Genomic DNA, 8,181 nt, shown 5'->3' on the forward strand with positions numbered 1-8,181 from the left:
CAAACCTGTTAAAGCAAGTTGAGACCAGTTGAAACCAGATGAAACCAGTTAAAACCAGTTGAAACTAGTACAACCAGTTCAGACCAGGTAAAACCATTTGAAACCAGAAAAAAACAGTTAAGACCAGTCGAGAACAGTTGAGGCCAGTTGAAACCAGTTGAGACCAGTTAAAACCAGTTGACACCAGTTGAACCCAATTAAAACCAGTTGAGTCCAGATGAAACCAATTGAAACCAGTTGAGACCCTTTCAAATTAGTTAAAACCAGATTAAACCAGTAAAAACCAGTTGAAAATAGTACAACCAGTTGAGATCAGTTAAAACCATTTGAAACCCGGAAAAAAAGCAGTTAAGACCAGTTGAGACCAGTTCAAACCAGTTAAAACCAGCTGAGACCAGTTGAACCCAGTTCAAACCAGTTGAGGCCAGCTGAGACCAGTTGAAACCAGTTCAAACCAGTTGAGGCCAGCTGAAACCAGTCCAAATCAGTTGAGACCAGTTGAAACCAGTTAAAACCAGTTGAGACCAATTCAAAAGTTGAGACCAGTTGAAAGCAGTTAAAACCAGTTGAGAGCAGTTCAAACCAGTTGAAACCAGATGAAACGAGTTCAAACCAGTTGAAACCAGATAAAAAAATTGAGACCAGTTTAAACCAGTTGATATCAGATGAAACCAGTTCAAACTAGTTGAGACCAGTTCAAACCAGTTGAAATCAGTTGAACCCAATTAAAACCTGTTGAGACCAGATCAAACCCGTTCAAACCGGATGAACCCAATTAAAATCAGTTGAGACCAGTTCAAACCAGTTAAAACAAGCTGAGACCAGTTAAAACCTGATGAAACCAGTTAAAACCAGTTGAGAGCAGTTCAAACCAGTTGAAACCAGATGAAACCAGTTCAAACCAGTTTAAACCAGTTAAAACAAGTTGAGACCAGTTGAAACCAGATGAAACCAGTTCAAACCAGTTGAGAGCAGTTCAAACCAGTTGAAACCAGATGAAACAAGTTCAAACCAGTTTAAACCAGTTAAAAAAAGTTGAGACCAGTTCAAACCAGTTAAAACCAGCTGAGACCAGTTGAACCCTGTTCAAACCAGTTGAGGCCAGCTGAGACCAGTTGAAACCAGTTAAAACCAGTTGAGGCCAGCTGAAAGCAGTCCAAATCAGTTGAGACCAGTTGAAACCAGTTAAAACCAGTTGAGACCAATTCAAAAGTTGAGACCAGTTGAAAGCAGTTAAAACCAGTTGAGAGCAGTTCAAACCAGTTGAAACCAGATGAAACGAGTTCAAACCAGTTGAAACCAGTTAAAAAAGTTGAGACCAGTTTAAACCAGTTGGTATCAGATGAAACCAGTTCAAACTAGTTGAGACCAGTTCAAACCAGTTGAAATCAGTTGAACCCAATTAAAACCTGTTGAGACCAGATCAAACCCGTTCAAACCGGATGAACTCAATTAAAATCAGTTGAGACCAGTTCAAACCAGTTAAAACAAGTTGAGACCAGTTAAAACCTGATGAAACCAGTTAAAACCAGTTGAGAGCAGTTCAAACCAGTTGAAACCAGATGAAACCAGTTCAAACCAGTTTAAACCAGTTAAAACAAGTTGAGACCAGTTGAAACCAGATGAATCCAGTTCAAACCAGTTGAGAGCAGTTCAAACCAGTTGAAACCAGATGAAACAAGTTCAAACCAGTTTAAACCAGTTAAAAAAAGTTGAGACCAGTTCAAACCAGTTGAAATCAGATGAAACCAATTGAAACTAGTTGAGACCAGTTCAAACCAGTTGAAATCAGTTGAACCCAGTTAAAACCAGTTGAGACCAGTTCAAACCAGTTAAAGCAAGTTGAGACCAGTTGAAACCAGATTAAACCAGTTAAAACCAGTTAAGACCAGTCGAGAACAGTTGAGGCCAGTTGAAACCAGTTGAGACCAGTTAAAACCAGTTGACACCAGTTGAACCCAAGTAAAACCAGTTGAGTCCAGATGAAACCAATTGAAACCAGTTGAGACCCTTTCAAATTAGTTAAAACCAGATGAAACCAGTAAAAACCAGTTGAGACCAGTTCAAACCTGTTAAAGCAAGTTGAGACCAGTTGAAACCAGATGAAACCAGTTAAAACCAGTTGAAACTAGTACAACCAGTTCAGACCAGGTAAAACCATTTGAAACCAGAAAAAAACAGTTAAGACCAGTCGAGAACAGTTGAGGCCAGTTGAAACCAGTTGACACCAGTTGAACCCAATTAAAACCAGTTGAGTCCAGATGAAACCAATTGAAACCAGTTGAGACCCTTTCAAATTAGTTAAAACCAGATTAAACCAGTAAAAACCAGTTGAAAATAGTACAACCAGTTGAGATCAGTTAAAACCATTTGAAACCCGGAAAAAAAGCAGTTAAGACCAGTTGAGACCAGTTCAAACCAGTTAAAACCAGCTGAGACCAGTTGAACCCAGTTCAAACCAGTTGAGGCCAGCTGAGACCAGTTGAAACCAGTTCAAACCAGTTGAGGCCAGCTGAAACCAGTCCAAATCAGTTGAGACCAGTTGAAACCAGTTAAAACCAGTTGAGACCAGTTCAAACCAGTTAAAACCAGCTGAGACCAGTTGAACCCAGTTCAAACCAGTTGAGGCCAGCTGAAACCAGTCCAAATCAGTTGAGACCAGTTGAAACCAGTTAAAACCAGTTGAGACCAATTCAAAAGTTGAGACCAGTTGAAAGCAGTTAAAACCAGTTGAGAGCAGTTCAAACCAGTTGAAACCAGATGAAACGAGTTCAAACCAGTTGAAACCAGATAAAAAAATTGAGACCAGTTTAAACCAGTTGATATCAGATGAAACCAGTTCAAACTAGTTGAGACCAGTTCAAACCAGTTGAAATCAGTTGAACCCAATTAAAACCTGTTGAGACCAGATCAAACCCGTTCAAACCGGATGAACCCAATTAAAATCAGTTGAGACCAGTTCAAACCAGTTAAAACAAGCTGAGACCAGTTAAAACCTGATGAAACCAGTTAAAACCAGTTGAGAGCAGTTCAAACCAGTTGAAACCAGATGAAACCAGTTCAAACCAGTTTAAACCAGTTAAAACAAGTTGAGACCAGTTGAAACCAGATGAAACCAGTTCAAACCAGTTGAGAGCAGTTCAAACCAGTTGAAACCAGATGAAACAAGTTCAAACCAGTTTAAACCAGTTAAAAAAAGTTGAGACCAGTTCAAACCAGTTAAAACCAGCTGAGACCAGTTGAACCCTGTTCAAACCAGTTGAGGCCAGCTGAGACCAGTTGAAACCAGTTAAAACCAGTTGAGGCCAGCTGAAACCAGTCCAAATCAGTTGAGACCAGTTGAAACCAGTTAAAACCAGTTGAGACCAATTCAAAAGTTGAGACCAGTTGAAACCAGTTAAAACCAGTTGAGAGCAGTTCAAACCAGTTGAAACCAGATGAAACGAGTTCAAACCAGTTGAAACCAGTTAAAAAAGTTGAGACCAGTTTAAACCAGTTGGTATCAGATGAAACCAGTTCAAACTAGTTGAGACCAGTTCAAACCAGTTGAAATCAGTTGAACCCAATTAAAACCTGTTGAGACCAGATCAAACCCGTTCAAACCGGATGAACTCAATTAAAATCAGTTGAGACCAGTTCAAACCAGTTAAAACAAGTTGAGACCAGTTAAAACCTGATGAAACCAGTTAAAACCAGTTGAGAGCAGTTCAAACCAGTTGAAACCAGATGAAACCAGTTCAAACCAGTTTAAACCAGTTAAAACAAGTTGAGACCAGTTGAAACCAGATGAATCCAGTTCAAACCAGTTGAGAGCAGTTCAAACCAGTTGAAACCAGATGAAACAAGTTCAAACCAGTTTAAACCAGTTAAAAAAAGTTGAGACCAGTTCAAACCAGTTGAAATCAGATGAAACCAATTGAAACTAGTTGAGACCAGTTCAAACCAGTTGAAATCAGTTGAACCCAGTTAAAACCAGTTGAGACCAGTTCAAACCAGTTAAAGCAAGTTGAGACCAGTTGAAACCAGATTAAACCAGTTAAAACCAGTTAAGACCAGTCGAGAACAGTTGAGGCCAGTTGAAACCAGTTGAGACCAGTTAAAACCAGTTGACACCAGTTGAACCCAAGTAAAACCAGTTGAGTCCAGATGAAACCAATTGAAACCAGTTGAGACCCTTTCAAATTAGTTAAAACCAGATGAAACCAGTAAAAACCAGTTGAAACTAGTACAACCAGTTGAGATCAGTTAAAACCATTTGAAACCCGGAAAAAAGCAGTTAAGACCAGTTGAGACCAGTTCAAACCAGTTAAAACCAGCTGAGACCAGTTGAACCCAGTTCAAACCAGTTGAGGCCAGCTGCGACCAGTTGAAACCAGTTGAAACCAGTTGAGGCCAGCTGAAACCAGTCCAAATCAGTTGAGACCAGTTGAAACCAGTTAAAACCAGTTGAGACCAATTCAAAACAGTTGAGACCAGTTGAAACCAGTTAAAACCAGTTGAGAGCAGTTCAAACCAGTTGAAACCAGATGAAACGAGTTCAAACCAGTTGAAACCAGTTAAAAAAAGTTGAGACCAGTTTAAACCGTTTGATATCAGATGAAACCAGTTCAACCTAGTTGAGACCAGTTCAAACCAGTTGAAATCAGTTGAACCCAATTAAAACCTGTTGAGACCAGATCAAACCCGTTCAAACCGGATGAACCCAATTAAAATCAGTTGAGACCAGTTCAAACCAGTTAAAACAAGTTGAGACCAGTTGAAACCAGATGAAACCAGTTCAAACCAGTTGAGAGCAGTTCAAACCAGTTGAAACCAGATGAAACCAGTTCAAACCAGTTTAAACCAGTAAAAACAAGTTGAGACCAGTTGAAACCAGATGAAACCAGTTCAAACCAGTTTAAACCAGTTAAAAAAAGTCGAGACCAGTTCAAACCAGTTGAAATCAGATGAAACCAATTGAAACTAGTTGAGACCAGTTCAAACCAGTTGAAATCAGTTGAACCCAGTTAAAACCAGTTGAGACCAGTTCAAACCAGTTAAAGCAAGTTGAGACCAGTTGAAACCAGATGAAACCAATTAAAAGTAGTTGAGATCAGATGAAACCAGTTAAAACCGGTTGAGACCATTTCAAATTAGTTGAAACCAGATGAAACCAGTTAAAACCAGTTGAAACTAGTACAACCAGTTGAGACCAGTCAAAACCATTTGAAACCAGAAAAAAACAGTTAAGACCAATCGAGAACAGTTAAGGCCAGTTGAAACCAATTGAGACCAGTTAAAACCAGTTGACACCAGTTGAACCCAATTAAAACCAGTTGAGTCCAGATGAAACCAGTTGAAACCAGTTGAGACCATTTCAAATTAGTTGAAACCAGATGAAACCAGTTAAAACCAGTTGAAACTAGTACAACCAGTTGAGACCAGTTAAAACCATTTGAAACCAGAAAAAAAAAAACAGTTAAGACCAGTCGAGAACAGTTGAGACCAGTTAAAACCAGTTGACACCAGTTGAACCCAATTAAAACCAGTTGAGTCCAGATGAAACCAGTTGAGACCAGTTGAGACCAGTTAAAACCAGTTGACACCAGTTAGAAATAGTGATTCTATAGCATGACTTTACAAATTAAGATCAAAGTAGAAAATTGAGTTCACGATCATGTTTTCAAACGAAATTACTCTGTGTAATGACTATCAGTATTATAACGCTGATGAAATTGAATTAGCCCATGAAAGTTTCACTAAATTTCCAGTAAATTGGGTATTTGGTAGTAACGACACTAAGAGAAACATCTTGCTAGTATATTCGATGTGGTTATACAAGGATAGAAAATTCCTTGTATTTGTTCTGTAGATTTCGTCGATTTTGTTACTCGCTAGTAATCTGTGCAAGGTTAGACAAAATGACAAAAATCCCCTATTGGGTAAATCGTATATTACATTGAAAACGGGTTTGAAACAGTTTCCAAAGTAAAACCGTCAAATTTACGTGCAAGGTAAACGAAATAATTCATTTTCAAGAAAGAGTGTGTTATGAATTCAAGTGAATGATACATGACCAATATAAGATGCTTGATAGTCGATTGCAGTTTGCCACAAGTACCAAACTATTTGAAAGTAATAGAAGAAATGAAAGGCCTTTTTTCTTCTCTATCCTAATTGCGTGTCCTATGGTTTCTTATCTTTGCGTCATTACTACCAATGACGCAGAATATAGTAAATTATATGAAGCAATGTTTTCACACACCGCAATTTTGTTAATCTGGTAGAGAGCTCTTTCTTCTTTGTTGAAAGGAAACAAATCATTAAAAATGTGAATTTAGTTTTCATTTCTGATGACACAAATCACACAAGTTTAAAAGAAACTGCATAATACAAGAACATAGTGATTCTACAGCATGACTTTACAAATTAGGATCGCACAATTTGGTTCACGATTGTGGTTTCAAAGTCTGTGTAATGAGTCTCGGCATTATAACGGTGCTGAAATCGAACTAGCAGAATTTTGGAAGTTTCATTGAATTTACGGTAAATTGGGTATTTGGCGGTAACGACGCAAAGTAGAGTAACATCGGAGAAAGAAATCAGTTACTGGGTGAATCGTACATGACACGTTCCCAGTGGTATAAAACCGTTAAATTTTGGTGCAAGATGTACTAAATGATTGGTTATCAAGAAAGAGAACGCTATGAATTACAATGTACATTTCATTGAAAACGGGTTCGAAACCGTTTCCAACGTAAAACCGTCAAATTTTCGTGCAAGGTAAAAGAAATAATCAATTTTCAAGAAAGAGTGTGACAAGTGAACAATTGCACATTACATTGAAAACGGGCTTGAACCCATTCCCAACGTGTAAAACCGTTAAAAATCTCGTGCAAGGTATACGAAATGATTGATTATCAAGAAACAGAACACTATGAACTCGTGAATGACAAATTACCAATTTTAGATGCTTGATAGTCTAATTACTTGCAGATTGCCACAAGTTTCAAAGAATTTGAAAGTAATAGAGAGAATGAAATGCCCTTTTTCTTCTCTATCTGTAATTGCTTGTCCTATGGTTTCTTATTTTTGCGTCATTACTACCAATGACGCAATGTATAGTAAATTATATGTAACAACATATGTAACACAGCGCGAATTTTGTGAATTAGGTACAAAGCTCTTTCTTCTTTGTTGAAAGGAAACAAATCATTGAATTGGGAATTTCTTCTTTGTTGAAAGGAAACAAATCATTGAATTGGGAATTTCGTTTTCATTTCTTATGAGGCAAGTCACAAATTTAAAAGAAACTATGTGAATACAAGAAAATACTGATTCCATAGCATGACTTTACAAATGAAGAGCAAAGTCGACAATTTGGTTCACAATCATGTTTTAAAACGAAATGAGTGTGTGTAATGACTCTCGGTGTTATAACGGTGATGAAATCGAATTAGCCCATAATGAAAGTTTCACGGAATTTCCAGTAAATTGGGTATTTGGTAGTAACGACGCAAAGTAGAGGAACATCGGGCAAGTATATTCGATCTGGTATGCAAGGAGAGAAAATTCCTGGTATTTGTTCTGTCAATTTCGTCGATTTTGTTACTCGTTACAAATCTGTGCAAGGTTCGACAAAATGACAAGAATCCGTTATTGGGTAAATCGTATATTACTTTGAAAACTGGTTTGAAACCGTTTTCAACGTAAAACCGTCAAATTTTCGTGCAAGGTAAACGAAATAATTATTTTTCAAATAAGAGTGTGTTATGAATTGAAATGAATGATAAATGGCCAATATAAGATGCTTGATAGTCTATTGCAGTTTGCCACAAGTACCAAAGTATTTGAAAGTAATAGAACGAATGAAAGGCCTTTGGCAGTAACGACGCAAAATAAAGAAACATCGGAGAAAGAAATCCGTACTGGGTGAATCGTACATGGCATTGAAATCGGGCTTAAACCCGTTCCCAATGTGTAAAACCGCTAAATGTTCGTGCAAGGTGTACTAAATAGTTGGTTATCAAGAAAGAGAACGCTATGAATTCAAGTGAATAACAAGTGACAGCTGTACATTACATTGAAAACGGGCTTGAACCCGTTCCCAACGTGTAAAACCGTTAAAATTTCGTGCAAGGTACTAAAATAATTGATTATCAAGAAAGAGAACGCTATGAATTCGTGAATAACAAATTACCA

The sequence above is a fragment of the Diadema antillarum genome, unplaced genomic scaffold, assembly GCF_040938485.1.
Source record: "Diadema antillarum isolate AM-2024a unplaced genomic scaffold, OU_Dant_1.0 seq00000610_RagTag, whole genome shotgun sequence".
NCBI classification, from domain to species: Eukaryota; Metazoa; Echinodermata; class Echinoidea; order Diadematoida; family Diadematidae; genus Diadema; species Diadema antillarum.